A 23,520-nucleotide genomic window follows, 5' to 3' on the forward strand; every position below is an offset into this window, starting at 1 on the left:
AACCTAACAGTTGTGTGATCTTGACTATTACACATAGGATGCTGATCAAACGCCTCTGGTGGGGTGAAAGGGTATGAGCGCCCAAAAGAAAGAGTGCTAGCTGAGAGGACCATAATGGGGTAATGGGGGCCAGGGACTGGAACAAGACCTTGATCTGCGAAATATAGTACGTAGGCTTCTAGCAACTTTGCTCTATCCGGATCAGTTCCTTTTTCTTCAGGATATTGTCCTGCACCTTTAGACTTGTTCAGGCATGGGCTGGGATGATCCCTGACTTTGTCCTCTCTGTGAGTACTTAGCACTGCATAGTGTGTGAATGTGCTGCTTTCAAGAAAAGAGTGGCCGTTCCCATATACGTCTTTTCTGTACCACACCTCAGACTACACACTGGACACTGTCTACGTGTGTGTCTACACTTCCTTTCTCCATGTGACAAATTCTTACATCATATGTAATATTTGCTGTGAGTTGGTGAAAAGAAAGGAGCAATAGAAGAAAGGAGAAGAAAGGAGCTAGAGAAAGCACTCTCATTGGTGCACAAATCACAGAAACAATAACCCTTTAGTTACCTACAGCTGTGCAATACTAAAGAATACAATATACATACTAGCGACTTCTAGTGGAAAACTTAAGTAATACTTCATTACCACTACTACTTTGAAGTACAGGCTTTTGCGAAGGGTGTAAAGACAAGTAACACCCATGGTGGCACACCACAACTGTACTGGTTAGACTTCATCTATGTACACACAACGTTTTTCCTCTACATTTAAAATGACTTTGTGTAAACATAGCCTTCATGTGTTTAGTCTCTTTTTTTCAACCAGCACAGGACTAAAAATCTGCTTCAGGAGACTGGATGTGGATTTCTAGTAAGTTTGGCTTTGTTTTATAGCATGATAACTAAAAATAATAATGGATGTATATTGCAAACTGGCTTTACCACACATATACTGTTAATTTAGACTTTGAAAGTTATAAAGGCATTTGAGTCAAGATTTTAATTTGCTGTTGACAAATGTATTGCAAATTGACACTTTAGTAAAAGAAATGTACTACCTACCATAATGTATGAAGCATTGATATAGTCTGTTCCTTCTCCAGCCACTGAAGAAAGGCCTACTCTTGATCTTTCAACTGTGAAAAACCACAAATGAGTTAACAAGAAATTTCTTTAGTGTCACTATGTAAGATAATCATACACTAGTACCACTTATATGGTCTCTGTGTAATTGTACCGTGAACAGCTGTTGTTTAACACTACCTATGGCCGGAATTAATGATCATGACCATTAAAGGGGTAGTGCGGCGGTAAAAAATTATTCACAGAATAACACACATTACAAAGTTATACAACTTTGTAATGTATGTTATGTCTGTGAATGGCCCCCTTCCTCGTGTCCCACCCCACCCCCACCCGTTACCCGGAAGTGTAGTGCATTATACATACCTGATCCGTGTCGACACGCGTCCGCCATCTTGTGCCAAATGTCATCTTGGCCGGCTGGCCCGAACACCTCCGATCTTCCCGAGTGCCGGCCGCCCTCTGTCGCGTCATCAGCTGCTCAGCCGCGATTGGCTGAGCATAACTGTGCTCAGCCAATCGCGGCTATGTATAATGCACTACACTTCCGGGTACACGGGTGGGGTGGTGGGACACGGGGAAGGGGGCCGTTCACAGACATAACATACATTACAAAGTTGTATAACTTTGTAATGTGTGTTATTCTGTGAATAATTTTTTACCGCCGCACTACCCCTTTAATTCCGTCTGTAGGTAGCGTTAAACAATGGCTGTTCACAAATATTCAGACAGTAAAATAAAGGCATGTAATGTGGTCATATTTTAACCCCTTGAAGACCCATTAGGTACATCATGGGAGCCTGTTACTTAAGGATCCATATCGTACCAGTACACCAGTGGGTCTGGCAGTGATATGAAGTGACTGTCTGATCAGGACCCCCGCAGTGTGACTGCAGGGGTTCTGATCGTTCTATCTGACTGCCAGAGGTCCCTTACCTTCCTCCCGACAGTCAGATTGGCGATCCATCCACAGGCAGTCTCTATGTAGAGATCACTGATTATGCTATGACATAGTACTGATATGGCATAGCAATGTTATGGCAAAACACTGATCAATTGCTATTGTAAAGCAATAACCAGTGTGTAAAATGTAATGTAAAAATGGTGGTGAGCGGGTTTTCCCAAAACTGGAAGCATCCTCAATGGGGCTACATTGCGAGGGAATTGTGTCATACAAGGGAATTGTGTCATGTTATGACCCGCAGGAGAAGCTCATTTTTGTAAGTCTCTGAGGAAGAAGGCTGTTACTTAGAGACAAAACTTACAAGTATAGTACTGCCCTCACCCACAAGCCAGCTACAGATAAGAGAAAAAAGTGGGAGGAGAAGGTATAAAAAGTACATAAAGATCGGTAAAAGCAACATCTTAAATTATACTTACTGATTTATACCACTGCACAAATGTACTGTGGCAGGACTTTTAGGGCCGTATTAGGGCCCAACATTTAGGGTGGGTTCACACGTACAGGATCTGCAGCAGGCCTGCAGCATATTTGATGGCGCAGATTGGAAGCTGCTGATTCAAAGCAAATCAATTCTGGGCCACCAAATCTGCTGTGGATCTGCTGTGGATCTGCTGCAGATTCAAATCTGCGCCATCAAATCTGCTGCAGATCTGCTGCAAATCTTGTACGTGTGAACACACCCTTACTGTAAGTGAGGGACGGTTTGCTAGATCAGTGTTGACTTACCAAGCCTATTAAATAGCTCCATGATCATGAAGCAAGGGGGATGTCCATGCAGCCCTGGCTGTATATAATAAATAATAAAGTATATACTCCATGTTCCCTAGTGTCCTTCTAACTTTTGACCGCTGCCGCCACTGGCACTGCTGAAGGCGTCTCTTAAGTGACAGACCGCTCAGCTGAGCAGTATGTCCCTGCACAGATAGCTTTAGACATGCCAGCGGCAGCTTCAGTGGGGAGAAGTTAGAAGGACACCAGGGAGCCTGGAGAGGTAAATATAAAGTTTATTTTACTTTACACATGCTTCACATCAATTCTACACATAGCAATGCACGGCTGGTGGCCAATGATTTCTAAACATCATTGTCTTTATTACACGTGTAATAGGGCTCTTATTAGTAAAATAGTTTTTGGAATCATCCTTTAGGAGTTTGTCGTGATATCTATGTCTCTGATATATAATGAAAGGGATTAGAAACCACATACAGCACATACCTGGAATAATGGAGGAGGTTCTGTTTTTATCCCTGTTTTGTGCCTTTAATGCCGCAGAGTAGTCACATTGGAATGTTCGGTTCACTTAGCAACTGAAAAAACAGTAAAAAACTATTTTATAAACTTAAAAAAAAAAATGTTATTATAAACACATGTCTACTCTTATTGCACAATTACAGCAGTAACAGTGGAAAATCATCCATCCTCGACTCATTTTTGCACCAAATTACAGATCCATTATTAGTTAAATTAATTCTAGATCTCATGCAAACAGAGGTTCCTTTTTTCATTTTTTTTTGTCATGAAATATGTTTTTTAAACTGATTTAGTCTCATGCTCTTAAAGCTGGTCAAGTAATGTACATTGTTTGTTGCTGGAGGTTACAGTGTGCAAGGCTTTTTTTTTAAAGGTTTCTTTTCTTTGCAAGTACATTCTGCTAATAAATAAGAAGGAATGTGCTTCTGTTTCCCATTCATCCTGTAAGAATGGCTTCTTATTATGTACAGCATGTCATTTTGTCAGATTTCTCTGTCAGTAATAAAATATTGCAGAATGTAGTAAAATGTCCAATACTGAATTCATGATTAGGCCTTTTTACTAAGCTCAAGGTGAATGCTACGCCAAAGCAGCAAAATGATATTAGAACATCTATAAATTACCCTCGGGACTAATATTGAAAATAAAATAAAGGAATGTGAGAAAAACTATTGAGTCAAACCTTGTTCATTAAAAAGCACATGACTTACCTTGAACTGCATTTCTAGTCTCGTTTTTCCAGATGGGCCCGTTGTTAGGAGAGCATTAACATATGCATGAATGTGACTCTCTGCTACTTCTGTTTCTCTGCTCAGAATGGCCTCAACCAGAGCATCGTGAATGAAGATGTACTGCTCCTGGGTGGGTAATAATAAATGTAAGATCACTCTTTGAATAACACTAAGTATTCACATGCCCAATGACTTTGCAAAGAATGTGCCTAGCTTGAGAGGACAGAAAATCCAAGAAACAATAAATGTTGAATGTGTTGTATTGTGTTCATAATGTTAGCTGACAACAGCTTCTCTAACAGGATATGCCCAACATACTTATTGCTAGTTCAGATTTAGTTTCAATAATATTGCATTATATTTTACGTTGGAAAAGTAAAAAAAAAAAGTGGCTGCAATAATCTTGTCAATTTATTCAGTTAAAATTTTGTTATTCTTTATACACGCAGCGCCGACAGTATGGAGATTTATGTAGAGGCGCACTGCCTCTACATAAGTCCTGTGCGCACCAGTGTGTACGCTGAGAACACCTACGCTCCTGATCAATTTCCTGATGAATTAAGCGGACCCAGAGTCAGCGCCCCTCCATTCCGCCCCCTCCACATACCCTGCGTACCCAGTAAATGGCCAGATGCAAATAATGCAAAAGCCATTGCGATTCTCATCTGGCCATTTTCCGCGCATACATTTTTTGCATAATAAATGTCCCCAAGTGTTAAAAATGTATGTATTATCTGTAAGGGGTATGCAATAAATCTAAATAATAGCTATCAAGATAGAGAGATACATTGATAGATATACAGTAGGTACAAAGCAGATTTAGGTGTGCACTTCAAAGTAAAGTTTGCATATGGGCATCATTTAACAAATAATGCATTATTTTCCTGGTATTACTATCTATGTTCACATAACGTCAAAAATAGAGAAAAGGTCGGCCGATTTTGATATTAAAAAAGTCTGTTTTTGCCGCGATTTAACTGACTGCAATGGCAATGCACTGAAGTCAATGGAAAGACGGACGTCCAATGCACGCAATGCATTGAATAACGGATGTTTTTACCGTGGACATCAAAATAATGAACCTGATCATTATTTTCGGACGTCTTTTTATTAGTTGTTCACATGCAGATTTTCTTTTTCCAGTGTTCTTTCTTCGTTTTTACTACTAAACTCAATGGAATTTTGAATTAAGCCACACCCAAAGGGCAATTAGTATTTCCAAACTAGAATAATGTCCCAACAGCCGTCAGAGGCCAGGCTGCTAAATGACGTCTGTTATTTTAGACTCAAAATGAAAGATATCATTTTAAACGGGGTTCAAAAAAACGTTGTGTGAACATAGCCTAATACTGTTATTAAATAATGGCCATTATTTGCCATTAAATGACGTCGTCCAATAACAACAACCGTCTTTTTGATGGTGTGTGAACATAGCCTTGCATAAATAAATATTAGACAGACCAATCGGTAATAGTTATGACACAGTTGGATAGATGGATTTTCAGATGATAGATATTTGGACAGACAGTTTTGAAATATTAGCAAAATACATTGTTACCTCTGTTTGCACTAAATAATTTCTTTGACTCCGAATATGTTTCAAGAATCCAAAAATATTTACAGTGCCTTCCTGTTTAATTTGCTGCAGCATGCTATCCAGGACAATATATGTTCCAGTTCTACCAACACCTGCACTGGAATGGAGAACAGATAAAACGGATAAATTAGATGAATCCTAGCTGTAAAGACTTCTTTACATCTACAAGCATTGGGTTAAAGATGTGACACTCAGACTGAGACCTGCTACTACAAAACTGAGAAACTATCAGCAGAATGATCCTGGTGCATTCATAATGAATGCCCATTTATGCCTTTTTTCATTGGCACATTTTTGATCTGTAGTTATTTGTTAGGGTGGCTCCACACACAGCTTTTGTGTGGCCTCCAACAAAACACCAGAAAAGCTGCCAAAGATTGTTTGTTTTTCCTAGTGTTTTTTTTTACTTTAGGTGTGACTGGTTTATTCATTTATTTTTTTTTTTGCGTTTGGTGTTTTTGAGACAAACAGTAGGATTCCAAAGAATAAAATGGGAGAGAAAAGCTGCATTTTGAAGGGCAAAAAAATCGCCCGGAAAAAAAAAATCACCAAACCCTCAGCATGCTGCATTTTAGAAAAAATGCCTCAGCCAAAAAAAATGCCAGAGAGGAGAGAAAAACGATACAGAAAAAAAAATCACATAAAAGCAAGCTTGAAGGGATTCTGTGAGGACTTTTATGCTACCTAAACCACGTGCCATTAAGGCGGATCCTGGCAGCTTCTCCCCACTCCACCAGCCCTTGTTGATAGATCTCTCTTCGGGTGGGTACATAAAAAAAGTAATCAATCAAGGCTGGTGTGGTAGGGAGAAGCCACAGAACACAAGACACTGCCATGGCATAGATCTTCCCCACCCCCTCCTTTTTGGTCAAGTGAGTCTTCTCTGCAACCAACAAGTAAAAAAGACAAAGAAAAGATGCTAAACTACTCCGAGTAGCATTTTCACTTAAGGCTACATTCCCAGACAATAAAATAATACCAAACTACGGCCATAATTTTAAAAGTGAATTGTGTGGAAAAAAAAAAAGTGTGAACAGGTGAAAGAACAAACAAAAAAATCACAGGTCATTCATAATGAGTATGTTTATTCATTTTACTCCTGTACTCACTAACGGCATACAGCATATTTTTGTCGTATTTTATTTTGTGTAAGCACAGACAAAGAATAGGGAATTGTCCTCATGATCTAGTCATGGTACATTGAGGCTATGTTCCCACAACCCACAGGCGTTTGAGTACAAATAACTGCAATTATGGCAATAAAAGATATTGTGGGAACATAGCCTTAATTCCCTATTTCTAATGATTTACAAAAGGCATATTATTGTCATAGTAGGTGTCATGAACGCATTCATTGTTTGGCACAGGCTGCAAGAATTGTTAGAGATAACCATTATGACAACCCCTAATTCAGATTTGCTCACTGTAATCTATGCTACCTCAAATCAACAAAGACACAGAGAACTGTCTATTATCTGCTAATGTACTAAACCAATGTCATATGTACACTATCTACATTTATGCATACCGATATTGTGTATTAGTGTGTGTATGAAATGAAAGCATAGTCAATGTATTTGTGTTGAGAGCCCTTCAGGAGGCAAAATAATGACTACCTACATAGAAAACAAAAGCTGTCACATAAGCTTTTGTTCTAATATGAATTAAGAGAAAAGATCCACCATTATTAACGAGGGAACCTGAAAACGTTGACTGTCACGTTGACTGTTAATGCATTATTATGGAAGAAGTGGAATGAACGGAGGAATATGTGCTTGCTTTTTCTTAATACATACATAACAATCAAGGAATATCTGACCTTTGCATTTTAATTGCAGAGTTTCAGTGAATGGTTCATGGCTACCCACAGTTTACATGTGAATGTGCATGGGGAATTTTTATATAAATTATGGCTAAGGAAGTGAAAGTACAATACTGATAACATATCCAGACTGTTAGGATTAAGTTGTTTTAATAAAAAAAAAATTCCAGTCAGCAGAAGTATTTTGGAATATATTAGTGTTGAACAAATAATTGAGAATGCATGTACTGACAAACAGATATTGATAAAATAGCAAGGCTCCAAAGAAGGGCTACAAAAATGGTAGAAGATATTAAACATAAAGCATATCAGGAAAAACTTGACCTGTATGTTATGTCCGTGCCTGTTCTGACCTTGGCGCAGTCCTTGGCTCATGGTTTATGGCCAAGACTGAGTTCTTAGCCATGATTTTGTATTTGAATTCTATGTTTCATTTGCACCAGTCTTAAAGGGGTTGTTCACCGAAAATTTTTTTTTTTCAAATCAACTGGTCACAGAAAGTTCCACAGATTAGTAATTTACTTCTATTAAAAATCTCAGCTTATCAGATGCTGCATGTCCTGCAGGAAGTGGTGTATTCTCTTCAGTCTGACATAGTGCACTCTGCTGCCTCCTCTGTCCATGCACAGAGCAGGAGCAAATCCCCAAAGAAAACCTCCCCTGCTTTCCAGATTGGAACGAATACACCACTTTCTACAGGACATGCAATGGCTGAGAAGTACTGGAAAACTTGAGATTTTTTTTTTACAGAAGAAAATTACAAATCTCTGGCACTTTCTGGCACCAGTTGATTTGAAAGAAAAAAATATTATTATAGTAAAATTGTTCAGTGTACAGTATTAGTACTCACAGCACTTACTGACAGCAACTCCCTGTATGCCTCAAAGTTAAAATCTTACTTCCCTCCTCCAGGTTGTGCTGCCCTGCTCTATGGTGAGTCTATAAGATGGCCGACATGGAGGACACTGGCATGACATAGTTAGTGCTGGATAGTGATGAGTGAGAATACGCAGATGCTGCCTTAATTTTAATTATATTTTATTTTGTATATTTTGTTCAAAGGAATGAAAGAGCCAAACAAATAGGACATTTTAATTCTGAATGATCATTCATTAAGAGTTGAAATTCCCTATATTAACAAGGCACTCTTTTTCTCAAGTAGTGGACACCTGGTAAAATGCTTAAGTATCCCACTGGTTTAGCATTAAAGCATTGAAAAAATGCTTGACTCGAGCAACAAGGACTCAAATATTTTACTACTCAACTGTAGTGCTAGAGAAAATGCACTAGATGCAACAGGCTGCACTGTACTGGGGCATGATTCCCAGCACAGCGCTATAGCTGGCATGTGGAGGTTGGTTATCAATGTATTGGATCTGCAACTTAATGAACAAAAAGAAAACATATGGAGCTAGATCAAACTTTATGGGTGGTAAGAGATAAGAGGGAAGCCTTGATTTACCTTTCAGGTACATCATTGACTCTCTGGAGAAGGCAGAGGTTTACATGATTAAATGACAAATTATCTTTAAAGTTTTCCTACAAAATGATATGTCTATCTGCACAGCTCTTCTTGCTTTGTAACATGATTTCCACAGATTGGACTGTATTTTCAATGTGACAGGTACTATACTTACCTTACCAATACCTTGGTCCTGCCATGGCAATGCTTCCCTTGTCCTCCACTAATTTCTGTGACCTGAAATCTAGTGATGACATGTCGTGACAACAAATGAGCACTGAAGCTAATCACAGGCTGCAGTAGTACTTGTCTTGATGCATTATCACTATAGGCCAGCTATACAGAAAAAGGAGAGGGACTGGGAAGCATTACCACAGTAGCCTAAGAGTAAGTGAGTTTGGTATTTTTTATTATCCGCTTATTGTTTTCCACAGTGAAATCCCCTAAAAGGCCTGCACCAAGTTCTACATGATTTTTGTTGGAATTTCTTCATACATTTTCTTCAGAAATTTTAACCTGAGTGAACATAACCTGTAATTCTACCTATCTTCTACCTTGTAATTAGGGTCACATATAATAGTAAGTTTTTCGCATCTATTCACCCAGCAGTGGTGCTGTTTGGTTGCTGTGGTGCTATGTCTGTACTCAAAGATTGTCTTGTACATTTTTAAAGTTTTCTCTTTTCTTCTCAGCAATATTACCTCTAAAACCATGTCACGTCTTTTTTTCTCTCTATTTGCATTGCTTTTTGCTGATAGGGCTACATAAGAAAGAAAAGACCTTATTTACAACTATCAGAAAAGAATACAAATCGACCCTGGGTATGTAAATTTGTGAGGTAACTGTCACCTTTATACAAACTTGTACCATAAGCAGATAGCTTTGTATGCTTATATGATGTTTGTTCATATGCTTTGCATTATTTTAACCTAGAAGAATTACAATGTTCCCAAGGAAATGTATTTTAATCAACAAAACTATTCGCATCACCACAAGTTACCTGCAATGCACTACGACTGGTCCATTCGCTGTACTCTTTGCTGTGGAGGCCTTTCTTACAAATGTCAGAACAGGAAGAGAATATTCAGGAACACCCATATCTGGCCATTGTGTATAATGGTACTGAGTTATCACCCGCTCATTCAATCTTCCTTTTTGGGAACCCTGTAGGGGTAAAAAAAATTATAATAAATTCCTGGCATGATTCTATTTATTTCTACTTACTATCTAACACAACTGTTTTATTTTGTCTCTATTTTTTAACTTTTGTAAAAAGTAAAGTTTGTTTTGTAAAGGTAAAAGTTTGGGTGTTTTCGAATGCATGTAGACAACATGGGGTAGAGAATTTGCAGCTGCACTGACTGACTAAAATACTATACCACTATTACCACTTCGGAGCATATGCAGGCCGCTGCCAACCTCAAAATGCTAACTTATGCCCAATGGTGTGAAAATTGAAATCAGAAAATCACTAAAGAACATCTCTATCACACCCTAAGGCTAAAATATAACCTTTATTAGGAATCCTTAGACAAGATGTATCCGTGTGTGTGTGTGTGTGGGGGGGGGGGGTATATAGGCAGGCATTGGAAGGGTACATGTGCTCTCTCCTCACAGCTATGCAAGATGTAAGTGCAAGGGAAAAAAACAAAAAAAAATGTGTGACAAAATTATTTACAACCACCCTATATACAACTATCTATGTACAATCTACTTTTTAGCCTAGTTCTTCAGTGCTGTTCTTTTTAAAATACTAATGCATTCTATTGCCTAAAAGACAATATACTGTGTAGCCTTTTCATTGTGATATGATAGGCGATAAAGTATCTTAAACCATGTTTTGGGAACTCTTGAGATCTGCTCTAAAGAGGACAAAGGCTATGTTCACACACATTAAAAAGAAACAAACATAAAATGTGGCGTATTCCTAATCTAATAATGTGCGCTATAGGAAAACAGCTGTCTGTGCACAATGTGTGCAGACACTGACTAGAAATGAACGAACCTCAAGCATGCACAGGTTCATCTGAACGCTCTGCATTTGATTACCAGTAGCTGCAGAAGTTGGATGCAGCCCTAGGGAGTCCTGGAAAACATAGATACAACGGCCTTAGGGGTGCATTCAGGTTCTTCAGCCACTGGTAATCAAATGCAGAGCGTTCGGACGAACCAAAGCACGCTTGGGTTGCAGCCTATAAAAGTCTGTATGTTTTAAACCAATCATTTTGAATGAATATATTTAATAAAGCATACATATTTAGCAATGTGCTGTTATATAAAGGTATTTTCAGTTCAGCATTTTCAAATAATAATAATATTTATTTATTTATTTATTTATATAGCATCAACATATTCTGCAGCACTTTCCAATTGTGTGGGTACATAAACAGAAAAAGACATTACAATATTAGGCTATGTTTACACTACGTATAGAGACCGGCCGTTCTATGACCTGGCCGGGTCACGGAACGGCCGGTCTCTGCACGGATCATCCCGTGATCTGTGGCTCTTTCAGCCGCAGGGTTCTGATGCGGGCGCATCAGCGCGCGCCCGCATCAGAAATCCCCCCTGCACACAATGAAGCAAGCGTCCGGAGCCGCTCGCTTCATTATGTGAACTGACAGGGTTTCCTATGGCCACAATTCACTGAATTGCGGCCGCAGAAAACTGACATGTCAGTTATTTGCGGCCCTGTGCAGGATCCTGGCTGGAGCGTATACTATGTGTATACGCTCCGGACGGGATCCCATAGAATAACAGGCATTGTTCACCCGTACAACAACGGCCGTACTTTTACGTAGTGTGAACATAGCCTTACACCCAAATGGTCCAACATGAGGAATGAGGGCTCTTCTCATAAGAGCTTACAATCTATGGAAACAAGGCTCAGACAAACTATAGAAAGTGCTTTATTATATATATATATATATATATATATATATATATATATATATATATATTATATCACTCCAGTCGTCATTTATATATAGTACAGAACACAGAGGTGGGTGAACCAGTCACCTACCGATCTCTGTAAGGCCATGTAATACCACCCTAATGGACCTTTTAGATGTGCAGATCGGCAAGATCGGCGGCTCGATTGCTGTGCCTTTACACAAGAAATGGAGCAGATGGGCTGCATGAATGATCCTTGTATCGCTTGCTCATGCAACCTTGCAAACTGACAGCACAGATATGTATATATCTGTGCTGTAGTTTTCTAGATCACTAGCAGTCTACACTTACCACGCTGCTTGTAATCTGCCATCCGTCTCTCCAGTCCTCATTACGACTGTATCTTTAGGCCGCCTCCTCCTCCTGAATGACTGACAGCCTGAGGAGACAGGGCCGGAAAATACAGCCGGCGCGAGCACTGAAGAGACAGATGCTGGATGACAAGCAGAGTGGCTGGTATGTATCCACTGCTGCTTGTGATCTGGAAACTGACAGCACAGATATGTATATTTCTGTGCTGTCAGTTTATTTTTATCTTTCTCGGCTGCACAAACCCCTGGTTACACAGGATGATGTGCTGCTGATAAAGATATAGTTTTGGGCAAATTCAAAACATGTGATCTGACGACAATCGAGTGTTTGCCCGGTCATTGGCTGATCATTGCCCCTTTTACACAGGCTAATTATTGGCTGCGGGGGCATCTCTGGGCTACGCTCCTGGATGTTAAAATATTGGAGATGCACAGAGTATATGGGGCAGGTTCAGAAGCAGCGCTCGCTTCAAACAAGGTGGATGCCGCTGACTGTTAGCAGCTGACACTCACCGTAAGTCAAATATAACTGCCTTAATGTCACACACATTAGCAAACTGCAGCCTTAAATTGGTTGCCTGCACTCTCAGGGCTCCAATAAGCACCTCTGCATCTCACTCATGCAGTGTAGGTTACTTACAATGGCAGCCAAAAATATGAGTTAGGCTGGGTTCACACTACATTTTTGCAATCCGTTTAACGAATCCGTTTTTTTTTTACGGACAGAAAAATGAGGTCGACCACGTTTTGTGTCCATACAAAAAAAAAAACTGATCCATTTTGATCCGTTTTTTTTATAATGTAAGTCAATAGAAAAATGAATGCACACGGTTGCAACGTACTGTGAACCTAGCCTTATGGCTCTTCAAAGGCGAAGAGGAAAAAAATATATTATTAGTTAGGAATGTTATTTAACTGAATACTCCCACAAAACTTATATATTATATAATACTAAGAAACTAAATTCCAAACCTTTACCTATGGCACATTAATGTGTTAAAAGCTATAGGAGTCCACTTCTATTACTATGGATATTATGATTTGTTTTCTCTGATTCTAAGGGATTGACAATAAATGACACCCTATATTAGTGCTTAAAGAGCTTATTTAACAATATTTTTTATTTAAACCCTTAAGCAGGTTAAAAGTATCTAATGTTCTGATATCTTTCTATAGCGCACAGGATGCTGAGGATGTAGGTAAGGTTTTTTAACCCTTATCCTCATTGCCATTTTGACAATATTAAGAGTTTAATCCATATGCAAATATGTCCCTTCTAAACAATATCTGCAGAGCGACAGCCCCGCCCCAGTGCACCAAAACGCCTAACTGACATAAAGAATAAACTACTAATTGCACGGAAAATGCGCAGAGGCTGAAGGTAAGAAAATTTCCTTTTCCTCAGCACTCCATGCGCTATAGGGATCCATTAACAGTTGTGATGGGTCAGTAAAAATCCACAATGCATAATAAAAAATAATGTAAAGTCACAAAACTAAAATTGTAGTTCTACTACAAACCTTCTTGATCTTGGTGTTCCGCAGTGTAATGTTCTCACAGTATAATATGCCAGTACGCAAGTGCTTTTATGGGTAACCAAATATGTACCATATTCTTCACTGCTGTCGGTTGGCCAATACTGGTCACACTTTCTCTACAAATCACCAAACAAATAACATTACTAGAAGTTCATCCAGAACAAAATTTTAAACATTTTTAGTTTTTACTTCAAATATGTATAGAAAATCAGATCTCTTGTCCTACATCTTTAAAGGGGTTATCCAGCGCTACAAAAACATGGCCACTTTCTTCCAGAGACAGCCCCTCTCTTGTCTCCAGCTTGGGTGGGGTTTTGCTGCTCAGCTCCATTGCAGTGAATAGAGCTTAATTGCAAACCGCACCTGAACTGGAGACAAGAGTCGTGTTGTCTCTGAAAGAAAGTGCCCATGTTTTTGCAGCACTGGATAACCCCTTTAATGTGATGTTAGTATATAAACCTTTATGGGTGAAGCTTATGTCAAAAGTGCCTTCTCATTCCTTGACCAGGGAATATTGGGATTCTACAGCCTAAATGACAATAAAAACATAGTTAACTGTGCTGGACTCCTACACTCCTAAGGATGGGGACCTGATTCTCCCTACTAAATGAAGTGGTACTTCTTTAATTCTCCATGGGAGAACGTCTGAGATAGCTGAGCGTTGTACATAGCTATCGCCAGTGGCTCCCAGAGAGAATGAATGGAGCTGTGGTGTGCATGCATGGCCACCACTCTGTTCTCAGGGAGACTATTCTCAAGATAGGGGGTTTCCCATCAGTCAGACCCTTTGATCAGTTAGTTATGTCCTATGCTGGGAGCAGGACATAAATAAGTTGTCCCACTAAATCAAGTTAAGTTAACCCAAAGTGGCACACTCAAGCATATGGTAAAAAACATGGAAAACTAAGAATAGAAGTTTAGTGAGCCCAATCTATTGGACTCTTTGATCAGCTTTGAATCCATACATTCTAAAATTCTATTAAAATTCCGTTTGACATGTTAGTATACTTACTCTTCCCTTCTCAACCAGGTTAGTAATCATGACTATAACTTCTACACTGTGTTCCCATATCATTCTCCAGAAATCTTCTGCAGTTGATTTAAGTGGTCCTTGGGCAGCAATGTAGGCTTTTGGTTTCTTGTAACCCTTAGGAGAAATAACTTGTAGGTTAGCATCAATTGCATCATTACATGTCTATATCTGGGAATTTGAGTAGAATTTATTTTATTTAAAGATATGTTTACAAAGTAATTTAATTTTTTACTTAGATTAAGGCTAGGTATTTATGACACCTAAGTCTTTGGAACTCATCCACAGAACAGGGCAATCCAAAGAAAGTGAAATAAAGTGATTTTATTCAACCATCAAACAATAATATGTTTTTTCTTCTGGATTGGAATGCTTTTGTATATTGCTTGTTGGGTGAATAAAATCAGTTTGTGCTGCTTTACTTTTACTTCTGTGGATGAGTTGTGGACCTTTAATCAGGTGTACCCAGTCCTTGAACTACATGTCCCAGCACTGAGCTGTTTTGTTATTTATTGGAAGGATGTGAAGCCCTTTTCTAATTCTATATGTTAGCTTTAAAATTATGTCTAAAAGAAAGACATATACTTTTACGCAACACATTACGATTCAAAAAGTTTTTCTGGTTGATATAAATATTAATGTAGGCATTTGCTCCCTGGCCGCATGCTGGTAGGTATACTTACCTGTAATGATCGCACCATCCCAGTGCTCCAATGTCGTTCGGATCCCACTGGCATCTATGTCACATTTCTTCTGACTCCTCTTCTTTCTCCAGGGCTTTTGAAGACAGTGTCTTCAAAGTATCTCTATGGCTCTCTTAGGGAAGCACTGAAGACACCAACTTCTGACCTTTTTAGAGGCGTCCCAGCCAGAGATGAGGTCAAGTGGGCGCCAGCAGGATTTGAATGGCGTCAGAGCACTATAATGGTGCTGTGCTATGGGAAACCGATCACCACAGCTGAGTAAACATGCTGGCCTGCAGCCGGGGGGCAAATTAAAAAAGAAACCTGGGTGCTTCTTTAAACCAACACTTGGCATAGTGTATGGTGATTTTAGTTTGTGTGTTTCTGCTAGAGATGACCGAACATTTGAAAATCTTAGGTTCTATCGAACACGAAACTTGTCGAACCTTCCGCATTTGATTCCTGATGCCTTCCCGGTCCATGAAGGAGGAGGAGACAGCCCGGGAACCGCCTGGAATTCCAGGATTCAGCCTAGGCAATAAGCTGAATCCTAGAATTCCAGGCGGTACCTGGGCTGTCTCCTGCTTCCCCACGGACCAGGAAGGCATCAGGAATTAAATGTGGAAGGTTTGACAACTTTTGAGTTTGATAGAACCTAAGATTTTCCAATGTTCAGTCATCTCTAGCAGTGAGTGATGCAACAGAGGTGATTTTTATGCTTCACAAGATTTAACACTCAACTGCTCTGCTCTGAGTTTGCATGGTCTACCACTTTGTGGTTAGACTGTTGTTGTTCCTAGATGCTTCCACTTTAATATATATATTTATTATATATATATATATATATATATATATATATCTTAAATATATATATATATTTTTTTTTTTTTTAACTGAGTAGGGCAGATCTAGCACATCAGAAATGCCACAGACTTACTAGTAGCAAAAAGCAAAAGTGGCATTGTGCACAACCTTGAAAGCATGCAACATAAAACGTTACTGAGCTCTCAGCACGACACCTACTATTATCCATGTCTGTTTTAATAATCTGGATGAAAGTGTGCTTGATATTATGCAACCAGTGGCATAGCTACCATAGAGCCAGACCCTGCGACTGCTCTGGGGTCCGTGTGGCCCGGGCAGCACCTGATGAAGCACGGTCTGCCTCTATGGTTGTTACGGCTCATGGCACACACTGGCATTGGACCTCCAGCCACAAGAGCCCCCTCCTTTCCCTGGATGCAGATACTTACAGTACCCGGTGGCTGGCGTAGTCCTGTGCCGTTCCATTCTCCCAGATCCCCAGCATGTCGGGTCCTGTGAGCATGTGCATCAGGAGAGGTGGTAGGTTGGAGGTCCATACAGGATTCAAGGGGCCCCCATAAGTTTCTTGCTATGTGGCCCCATGAATCCTAGCTATGCCCCTGTATGCAACTTTATTATTTGTATATAAGGCAGATAACACTAGAATGGCAGTCTTCTAGACCGAATATTCAGTATGTTTACTTACATCAACATAATTTGCATTAATGTAATCGGTCGGCTTCCCATCCTTTTCTCCTACTTGTGAAAGTTTAACTCTGCTGTGATCATCTTTAAGGGAGACATTTAAAGCAAACACAATTTAGTAGCAATATGAGTGTTGTCACTGTTATTACTATTAAGCTATGTTCACACAGAGCATTTTGGTCAGTATTTCTGACAGTATTTGTAGCCAAATACTGAAAGATTTTCAGTTTCTGTGTTTTCAACCTACTCCTGGTTTTGGTTAAAAAATTTCTGACCAATATACTATGTGTAAACATAGCCCTAAAGTGAAATTTACAACAAAGCACAGCAAGTAAGACAGCCTATTGCTTAAACATAAGCAATTATTGTGATCTAGGCCATGATTCTATAGTTGGCCATCCATACAAGACAACATACATCTATTGTGTATGACTTCTTCTATGTTGAGAGAAAGAAGGATCGGCCATGTAGGTTTCCAAGATTAGGTGATCATATATTCCCAAGATATTAGAGTCTACCAGAGTCACCATAAGCAACAAAGTGTATCATTAAATTCAATTATTAACTTAGCATTAGCAATAATGCACAGAACTGATTAATGCTGAATTTTGCAGATATACCTTCCACAAACTAAAATTACATAAGCCTTTTCGCTCAGAAACATACATTAAATACTGTGCACACAGAGAATTTTCACAAGGATGTTAGTCATCAGCAGTATAGTGATAACTAAAAGGTAATTTCATAGATAGACAAATAGATAGCTATAGATAAATCACATAGTAATCAAGCATTCTATTAAGATAACAGCCTATAATTACATAGTTCCCCTGGTGTTGCCAAAACTGATCTGACCTATAGAAAACTGACCCCACAAGACCTCCCACAGTGTCTGTAGTATCTGACACAAATAGGTAAGCAGCACATCAGATCCTTACACCTGCCTATTAAACATGTTTCTAACATACCAACTTCAAAAATCTCTCTATACATAGATGATTATTTTTTTTACATACTTACAAGCAACAATGTTTATGTATCTGTTCTTATTCTTGTTGTCTGGATGGTTTGAGCTGTCACATGTTATGCCTAAATCCGCAGTGCAGTTCTGAACCTCCTGCAAATGAAGACAAAAATATATTCTCTCTCATTCACTTAGGCTATGTTCATCCTGGCATTAGGTTCTGTCTACACAGGCTTCTGCTGCATTTTATGACAGGTAGGCCCATCACAATCCATAATAAAATGAATCTATTATGGATCATTATGTGTTCTGTAAATACAGAACCCATAATAACCTCATAGACAGAGCTGGAACTGGCTATGTGATATGAAATATAGGCTATTCAGGCATAGCTACTCTAATAAATGACAACAAAACATTCTTACCTGATAAAACTCTTTCAGTGTCTAATGAAGGAGTGAATAAAAAATGACATAAATTTTACAATGTGAACAAAATAGGGAATGACAAACAAAAAAACAAAACAAAATGCAACTGATATATGATTGTGTTAATGTTTAATTTATGGGGACAGTTCATAAATATTTTTAGAATTTTGTTCCCACATACATTAAAAACAAAGCATGACCACATTAAAACAAAAAGTGAATAGGCAGGTGTATAGATCAAAATATGTTCTAAGCAATGGAGGTATTATAAAGTATTCTGGTCATATAAACTAAAGATCATGCATTAAAGTTGGCACTGTTGAATCCAGTACCACATCCATCATTGTTATGGAGGCTATTGAAAGAATGAGATTACCATTTAAAATCTCCTCCCTATGATGTGTGGAGGGCAAACACTATACAGACCATAGTTTTAGCAATCGTCAACGAATGAAGGAATATACAGTATGGTTTATCTAAATAAATGGATGGTAGTCAAACTCCTGATGAACAACCATTGATTCATTCAAAGATAATGTGCTATATTACTTGATCCAGTGGCTAGCAAATCCTTTATTGTCATAACCAATAAAACTACCTGTTATAGAAGTAATGCATCTTGACAAAACTCTAGCATCTTTTAAAAGATGTAGAGTTTTGTAAACAAAATGTCAGATAGAAAGGCAATTGATAGATGACAAAAATATACATATTACCTACTGTATCTAGAAACACTGACAGTTTCAAACTCTTACATGATGACTAATATGTAACCTACTAGCTGATAATTTCATTAGAAGAATGCTTATTGTAATCATAAATACAATGAAAAGTCTAACACCATTGTTTGTAAGGTATACCTCAAACTCTTCAGTGAATCCACTGCTTGTGTGTAGTTCGACAACATGTTTAGGAAACTGCTTCAAAGGTATTGCTCCAACATCATCTAACAAATAGAAAAAAAAGATGTACAAGATATATGATTATTTTATTGAACTTCTGTATATTCTAGTAAAGTAATTTAAAGGGGCATTCCATTCAGGTAAAATACATGTTAAATCCCCCCCTTCCTGGAGACAAAAAATTCCTTCCATACATATGACTACCTTTTCCATCTCTTTTGGCCAGTTATGAACCTGCTGCTTTCTGTCGAAGACACAGAAAATTGTGTCTGAGCTGTTCACTCCCCCTCCAAGGGTGGATCCCTTCTGAGACAGCTCATGTAAACAGTGTCCCTGTGTGGCTGTTTCTGCACTCTGTGAGGCCAGGAGGTTTAATCACAGTAAGATCACAAGTAATTTGACCTTAGATTAACTCTCAAACAATACACAGTGCAGAGACAGCTGGCCAGGTAAACTGTTTACATGAGCTGTCTCAGAAGGGATCCCCCCTTGGAAGGAAAGTGAACAGCTCAGACACAGTTTTCTCTGTCTTCAGCAGAAAGCAGCAGGCTCAGAACTGGGGGAAGGAGAAGAGAAAGTAATGACATGTATGGATTGAACTGTTAGTATACAGGAGGAGTAAAATATTTTACCTCAGATGGCAGCAGAAAAATCTGTTACTTCTACAACAGGTTGGGTGGCTGACCTCATCCTGCATGAAATTGCTTGGCATTGCTATTAGCATAGCAGGCAACAAATCCTAATCACATAATAAAATAGTAAAACTCACACAATAAGAGTAGATGAAATGCGACACTCACCATCTTCATGCAAAAAAACTTTATTTCATGAAAGTCATGGGATGTGCCGCATTTCATCTACTCTTATTGTGTAAATTGGACTGTGATATACCTTTTTATTATTGGACGCTAAAATAGAATGTGTTGCCTTTTTGAGGATGGAATAGACATTTTTAAAAAGGGTAATAAGGTAAGGTCCCAAGGTAATAAGGTCAGAAATCATTGGTCTATAAAATTTTAATTTAAGGACTTTATTTTGTGATTTTATTTCTACTTTAGCCCCATTTTTTTTAAACTTTTGCCTATTTACAGCTTTTCTTCTGGAAATTTTAGCTCTACTTTATTTTTAGTGTAGTTTCCATAAACCTATGCATTTGTATAATTTACAAACTGCTAGTAGTTTATTAACAGAACTGGCTATACCTATAGTTTATGGACACAATGGCCCAGATTTATCAAAGAGTGTAAAATATAGACGTAAACCGCCCACAGCAACCAATCACAGCCCAGCTTTCATTTTACCAGAGCTGTAAGCTTAGCTGTGATTGGATGCTGTGGACAGTTTATACCAGTCTATATTTTACACCCTTTGATAAATCTCCCCCAATGGGCTTTTGACCTGGGCCAAAACAGGTTTAGAATCCTTTCTACGGAATAATCTTTTATGCATTGTGAAGTGTGGTATCACTGAATGGAACAGAATTTGCAATGCTAAAACTCGGCATGTGCATAACATGTAGGTGTAACAATGTAAATGTGGGAGAAATTAAACAAATTCCAAGCAGACTTTAATCTGGTTGGAATCCAACTGAAAGATGCAGATGGTATATCTAACTGGTAAATAATTAGACACCTCTCATCCAAGGAAGTTCTCTTGACACTACTTCTTTGGGTGAGGTTACTAATATCATACATGTGCATGGTAGAAAATGCAATCTTCATTGGACATTTAAGAAGCTGCTAAGTTCTCATTGCGAGCATCTACAAGTCATCCGCAATTAAATTGATGTTTCCTAGTTTGAATGACAAAATAACAATTGTATGAGATTAAAAAACTGCATGGAGCTGTGCAACTGATGTATTAGATTTTCCTAAAAAAAAATGGACTAGTCATGACCAAGCATTTGTCTCTGCTGAGCTCTCCAGACATTTTGAATGTATGTCTCAAACCATTTCACATCTGTACTTCTACTACTTCTGGAGAGTTATGTGGAAAAGAGTTTCGAAATCCGTGCACTAAATATCATTTCACAGTATGTATATTATTAAGTGTTTTCTTTGACAAAGCTACATCAACGTATTAATGCAGAGCTGTTATTTACATCAACAGATGTTCACCATTTAGACCACCTAATAACTCAGTCTTAAGATAACAAGAATTTGTTGATATGATATTAGCTCCCATCTGTTCTACTTCATAGATGAGTGGAAATGAATACTAAAATTGAATTATCTTGAAAGCCTAAAAGAAAAAAAATCCACATATGTGCAATTCCACCTTCACACTTAAATGGCGGCATCTGGCAGCAGGTGTGTGTTTTATAATTAGCTTCAAATACAGTAACAAGCAATAACAGCTAAATGAAAGCGCTGAAGGATTCGCTCAGGAAAGCAGCTGTGCAATGCAATAAATAAATATTAACCAGTAGACAGTTGTTACGAAATGTAAAGGCTTGATAAATATGTTTCAAATGTATTTAAACTAAAGTTTGTATAACTGCAAAGAACTAACTTGTTGGAAGATGCCAAAAACTGACTACATAGGAACTGGAGTTGTGAAATTACTAACCCCCCCTTCCCCCCATTGTGTTCTAAACAGAACACATCAGATCAGAATCATTGATTCTCAACTTGCGGCTTCCCTTTACCTAAATGATGCCACCCTTTGCAGCCACCATTGACATGAATCATTTTGAGAAGGAAAACAAGGAGACACAGGGATCACAGAAGACAAGCACACATGCCACACATGAGGTGAAATAAAGATGGACTGTACCATCCCCTTACACATGGACCTTCTTTATGTACAGGTACCATTCCTGTATGTTTTATTTTACTCTGTTTAAATGGTACATGGCACACAAAGTACTGTGTTGTTTCTGCTGGTTTATGTGCTAAATGTCATGTTTTTGGACATTTCTGGTCACCATCTTCATAAAAGATTTTTTTTTTTGTATTTTTTGTTGTTGTGTGGGTTTTCAATCATTTATCCAGTGCCACACTCTTTATCAACTAAATAAATATCAGTAAAAATTTTCCCCATCATCATGTCCACAGTCTTTTCAAAGCATTTCCAGCATTTGACACACTCTTCTTGAGGAAATGTATCTTCAAGTCATATCTTGAACAAGAGTGTGTCAAACACTGGAAATGCTTTGAAAGGACTGTGGTGATGGATTCTTAGAAGTTTGCGTGAGGAGCTAACACAGTCATGTATCCGTGACACCCGAATGGCAGAGGTGCAGGTGATCTTTTTTGTTTGGCATCTGTGTTTTATTTAGGTCTGAGGTCTACATTTACTAAGGGGTCCAGTCTGAGGTCTTCATTTACTTAGAGGGGTTTAATCTGAGTTGCCCATTTATTCAAATGTTTGGTCTGAGGCCTGTTAACTTAGAAGTTTGGTCATGGCCTCCCCATCCTACCTTTTTGTACTTATGTGCTTTGTACCACTAATTGTCATATTTCTTTCATATTTCTTCTCCCCCACTAAACCCCCCCATTTTTTAATTGGCTGAATATTTTATGAAGATTTCACCCCTATGACAATAACAGAAGTAAAAACTGCAGTAAAAATCTTTAAAAGGAAACTATCAGCAGGTTAGATGAATCTAACTGGCTGATATGTCCCTATTGCATACAGGGAGCTGTGGATGAAGGTAAGTTTCTTACCTTCATCCTCCGCCAATTCTGCACAGTTTATAGTTAAATCCTTAAGGCTAATAAGGAAGTTTGATTCACTGGGGGTGGGACTACCCCAGACTCGCCCACTCCTCTGATATTAGACGTGACAGGCTGGCCATGGGTGCCCACAGTGCACCAAAGTGCCTTATTAGCCTATGTTTTTAATTATAATCTGCTTAGAAACAGTGTGGAGGATGAAGGTAAGAAACTTACCTTTTTCTCAGCACCCGTGCACTACAGGCACATATTGTGTATTAGGGAGAGACAGCATCAACCTGTACTTTAACTCCCCGACCGTATCTCAATGGAAGTCTATTTTAAGGATCAGAGCAGGCAGCTGGGGAGCGGATTGTGCTGTTGCTGCAATCTATGAAATATGGCAAATGTTTTTACAGTTTATACTATAGCCTGAGGCTATAGTAACACTACATAAGTTTCGTAATAATCACGGCCGTTGTTGCCGATTTGCAACAACGGTCATGATTACTACGCAACTTAAGTAGTGCTGCCATCTATGGAATCCCGGCTGGAGTGTATACACATAGTATACACTCTGGCCGGGATCCCTAGCAGCCCTGCAAAAAACTGACGTCAGTTTTCTGCGGCCGC

At 38.7% G+C, this 23,520-nt stretch overlaps 1 pseudogene; it reads right to left on the reverse strand.

Moving 5' to 3' along the window:
• Positions 1-1,063: 1,063 nt before the first annotated feature.
• Positions 1,064-22,905, reverse strand: LOC138780816 (receptor-type tyrosine-protein phosphatase zeta-like; annotated as a pseudogene).
• Between the last annotated feature and the right edge of the window lie 615 nt (positions 22,906-23,520).

This window comes from Dendropsophus ebraccatus, unplaced genomic scaffold (genome assembly GCF_027789765.1).
Source record: "Dendropsophus ebraccatus isolate aDenEbr1 unplaced genomic scaffold, aDenEbr1.pat pat_scaffold_864_ctg1, whole genome shotgun sequence".
NCBI classification, from domain to species: Eukaryota; Metazoa; Chordata; class Amphibia; order Anura; family Hylidae; genus Dendropsophus; species Dendropsophus ebraccatus.